Consider the following 5,034-nt stretch of genomic DNA (forward strand, 5'->3'; position numbering starts at 1 on the left):
AATACACTTAGCAAAAGACGAAAAGACTAAATTCCGAATAAAAAAAGATTTTATTTAAATAATATAAAAATTTACTAAAAAAAATAATTAAATCATACAAACTATTTATTACATTGAAATTCGAAAAGTGTAATAAAATGTATATAAAATCGAATAAGATTAATTACTTTAATTAGTGATTGCAACTTCGAATTTTGAGAATGAACAAAATCTTGTTAAAAAACATTACCCGTAAAGTCCTTTACCATGCATCGTAATCTGAATTAGTCGCCCTTCAATATTGTATAACATAAACATACACCTTAACTTACGATATCTACATAAATCTCCATTTTTGTAAAGTAATCATAGAAATCTCAACTAATTATGTATCCTTATTTGATGTATAGGGAGCTAATTATGTATCTCGACAGATCTAAAATTTAAAAAATATATCGAGAGCTAATTATATATATTTACAAAGAAAAAAACGTATTTTGGTTGGATGTATTATGTATCTCAACAGACCTAAACTCTAAAAATTCATCGAAAGCTAATTATGTATCTTTACAAAGGAAAAACACATATATTTGTTGGATGCATTATGTATCTCGACAGACCCAAAACAAAAAAAAAAAATCGGAAGCTAATTATGCATCTTTACAAAGGAAAAAATGTATTTTCGTTGATTGTGTTATGTCTTGAAAGATCTAAAATTAAAAAAAAATATCGCGAGCATGTATCCTTACAAAGGAAAAAATGTATCGCCGTTGGATGTATTATGTGTCTCGACAGACCTAAAATTAAAAAAATATGTTGTGAGCTAAATATGTATCTTTACAAAAAAAAAAATATTTTGATTGGATGTATTATGTATCTCGTCAGACCTAAAATCTAAAAAAATTGTCGGAAGCTTATTATGTATCTTTATAAAGAAAAAAATATATCTTCGTTGAATGTATCAGGAGCTAATTATATATCTCGACAGACCAAATAAAATTTTTTAGTAGTTATATAAAATATTAACTTTTTTTAGTAATTAAATTCCAATTTTTTGGGATTTATATTGTTTGTCCAAATAAATAAATAAATAAATAAATAAATATATAACAATAATTAGTTTTTTTTTTTTATTTTCCATCTGGTGTTCGGTATCCGCATTGAATCTCGACTAATCTAAATTCACATAGGATAGGGCCTCATTTGAGGGTAATGCTGCAGCCAGAGTCGAACCCTCCTCAACCTCTGGTTAAGAGTGAAGCAGCTGCGCCACAAGCCACGTTGCTAATAATAATTAAGTTGATTATAGCTTACTCTTTTATCTTGTTTTTTTCTTCCTGAATATTCAGAAAAAAACGGTGACTTAAATAAAGAATAAAGAATAACCATCGCGAATTTCATTTCCCCAATTTTTTTTCCCGCCGGAGTTTTCTTCACGTCGGCGAAAAGTTGACCGTCAGTTCCTGTTGGCCGGCGTCCTCCGATCTCCTTTTCCGGTGAAATCTACTCGTAAGTTTCCCTTTTGTATTATACGTAGCAACTAACTGTCAAGTAAAAATACGATTTGGAATTTCGATTAGCGATTCCATTGTATAAATAATTAACTTTGATTTAGTCGAGGTGAGCGAAAGTTGGTCCAGTCACTACAATTAGTATCAAAAAAGAAAAATAAAAGGGAAAAAAGATTGAACTTCGATTTAATTACTTACTTTCAATGTGATAGTGGCTATGATTTGCGATTCCAGTGTATAAATAGTTAACTCTGATTTAATCAGAGGTGCGTGGAAGTTGGCCTGGACACTACAGTTATTTTTTAGAAAAAAAAAAGAAAAGAAAAAGAAAAAAGAACGAACTCTGATTTAGTCGAGGTGTGCAGAAGTTGGACCGGACACTATAGTTATTAAAAGAAAAAGAAAAAGGAATGTGCTCCGATTTAGTTGAGGTGTGCGGAAGTTGGTCCGGATACTACAGTTATTTAAACAAAAAAAGAAAAAGAGTTAACTCTGATTTAGTCGAGGTGTGCGGAAGTTGGATTGGACGCTACAGTTATTAAGAAAAAAAAGAAAAAGTGTGAACTCTGATTTAGTCGAGGTGTGCGGAAGTTGGCCCAAAAAAGAAAAAGAAAAAAAGAATGAACTTCGATTTAGTCGAGGTGTGCGGAAGTTGGTCCGGACATTATAGTTATCAAAAAAGAAGAGGAATGAATTTCGATTTATTATAAGTAGTTACTACGTTGTGTTACTTACTTTCCATGTGATTGAGGTTATGGTAAAATACTAATTGGAAATTCGATTAGCAATTCCATTACATAAATAATGAACTCTGATTTGGCCGAGTTGTATGTAAGTTGGTCCGGACACTACTGTTATTTTAAGGAAAAAGAAGAAAAGGATGAACTCCGATATATTAGTTATTAGTTGGTAAAATACGATTTGGAAATTCAATTGCATAAAGGATAAACTCTGATTTAGTCGAGGTGCGCGGAAGTTGGTCCGGAAACTTACAGTTGTAAAAAAAAAAGAAAAAGAATGAACTCCGATTTGTTGTTTATTACGTTGTCTTGAAGATAGGTAAAATATGATTTGGAAATTCATTGTATAAGGAGTGAACTCTGATTTAGTCGAGGTACGTGGAAGTTGACCCGGACAATACAGTTATAGAAGTTGGTAAAATGCGAATTGGAAATTTCATTATATAAGGAATGAACTCTGATTTAGTCGAGGTGTGTGGAAGCTGACCCGGACAATACAATTATAGAAGTTGGTAAAATGCGAATTGGAAATTCGATTGCATAAAGGATGAACTCCGATTTAGTCGAGGTGCGTGAAAGTTGGACAGGACACTATAGTTATTTTAAAAAAAAGAAAAGAAAAGGAGTGAACTCCGATTTATTAGTTATTATGTTGTCTTGAAGTTAGGTAAAATGCGACTTGGAAATTTCATTGTATAAGCAATGAACTTTGATTTAGTCGAGGTGCGTGGAGGCTGACCCGGACATATGCAGTTATAGAAGTTGGTAAAATGCAAATTGAAAATTTGATTGCATAAGAATGAACTTTGATTTAGTTGAGGTGCATGGAAAGTTGGCCCGGACACTACAGTAATAAGAAAAAAGACAAGAAGAAGAATGCGCTTCAATTTATTAGTTACTATTCTATATTACTTGCTTTCCTTGTTACAGTGGCTATGAAGTTGGTAAAATACATTTGGAAATTCAATTGCATAAAGGATGAACTTTGATTTAGTCGGGGTGTGCGGAAGTTGGACCAGACACTACAGTTATTTATTTTTTTTAAAAGAAAAAAGTGAATTTTGATTTATTAGTTATTACGTTGTCTTGAAGTTGGTAAAATACGATTTGGAAATTTGATTGCATAAGAAATGAACTCTGATTCAGTTGAGGTGCATGGAAGTTGGCCTGGACAACCACAATTATCAAGAAACAAAAAAGAATGAACTACGATTTATTAGTTACTACGTTGTCTTACTTACTTCTTGAGATAGAGGCTATAAAATTGGTAATATACAAATTGGGAATTCGATTATCGATTTCATTGCATAATTATGAACTCTGATTTTACTAGTTACCACGTTGTCTTACTTACTTTCCTTGTGCTAGAGTCTATGATGTTGGTAAAATTGGAATTGGAAATTCAATTGCATAAAGAATGAACTTTGATTTTGTCGAGGTGCGTGGAAGTTGGCCCGAACACTACAATAATAAGTAAAAAGAAAAGAAGAAGAATGAACTTCGATTTATTAGTTACTATGCTGTAGAACTTGCTTTCCTTGTTATAGTGGCAATGAAGTTGGTAAAATACATTTGGAAATTCAATTAGTAATACCCTACGCTAACGAACCAAAGGCACCCCCCACCCTCATACCCCCGCCCCGACGCTCCCCTAATTACTAACTACGACCCTCCCACATGCACTAGCCTTCTATCCTAATTCGCGTCCTCCAAACTTTCCTATCTAGGGTCATGTCCTCAGTAAGTTATAATTGCTCCATGTCACGTCTAATCACCTCTCTCCAATATTTCTTCGGCCTACCCCTACCCCACTTGAAACCATCCAACGCTAACCTCTCACATCGACGAACTGGGGCATCCGTGCCCTCCTCATCACATGCCCGAACCATCTCAACCGAACTTCCCGCATCTTGTCCTCTACCGAAGCCACACCAACCTTTTCTCGGACAATCTCATTCCTAACTGTAACACCCCGTATTCAAGTACGTGTATTGGCGTATTCAAGTACGTGTATTGGTCTTATTTATATGGAATTAATTTTTTTTTTTTTTTAATTTATACTGGAATTTGCCCGTCGATGGTTCCATGCGAAGGTTATTGAATAAGCTTTCCAACGATATAAAGATTTCCAAAAACGGATAGGTTTCGGATATAATCGAGCACGTTCGAAACTATAAAACGGTGGCCGGGATATTTGGGAATAGTAAATGTGCAGGAAAAATCCTTCCCCCCTTTAGGACATTCGTCCTCGAATGTTAGCGTAGTTATTCAACCGAAACAAGTTCAAGTCCATCATTAATATTCACATCATCACATAAATACTTTTCATATATAAAAAAAACTTACTTGTTAATGTTCTAACTCCGTTTCTTGAACTTTCTCTTCATCTTTGAACAAATGAGGGTACTTAGATTTCATTGCTTCCTCAGCTTCCTATGTAATCTCTTCCCTTTGACGATTTCTCCAACGTACTTTCACAGATGCTATCTCTTTAGTTCTTATCTTCTTAACTTGGCGATCTAGAATAGCAATAGGCACTTCCTCATAGGTAAGATCTTCCGCAACTTGCACATCCTCAGTAGAAGTGATATGTGATGGATCTCCGATGCACTTTCTAAGCATTGACACATGAAATACCGGATGTACTGATGAGAGCTCTTGGGGTAGCTCTAATTCAGATGCAACTTGTCCAAACCTTCGAGTGATCTTATACGGGCCTATATAACGTGGACTCAACTTCCCTTTCTTGCCAAATCTCATTACCCCTTTCATTGGTGATACCTTCAAAAATACCCAATCACCTA

The 5,034-nt window shown here is 34.1% G+C and overlaps 1 protein-coding gene across 1 annotated transcript in view; it reads left to right on the top strand.

Moving 5' to 3' along the window:
- Window positions 1–1,480: 1,480 nt before the first annotated feature.
- LOC107849481 (probable protein phosphatase 2C 60) overlaps window positions 1,481–5,034 on the top strand; it is a 26,723-nt gene continuing 23,169 nt past the window's right edge. Inside the window, exon 1 of the mRNA XM_016694049.2 lies at window positions 1,481–1,488. The gene's annotated coding sequence lies outside the window, so the exon portion shown is untranslated. The remainder of the gene's footprint in view (window positions 1,489–5,034) is intronic.

The sequence above is a fragment of the Capsicum annuum genome, chromosome 1 (assembly GCF_002878395.1).
Source record: "Capsicum annuum cultivar UCD-10X-F1 chromosome 1, UCD10Xv1.1, whole genome shotgun sequence".
Classification (NCBI taxonomy): Eukaryota; Viridiplantae; Streptophyta; class Magnoliopsida; order Solanales; family Solanaceae; genus Capsicum; species Capsicum annuum.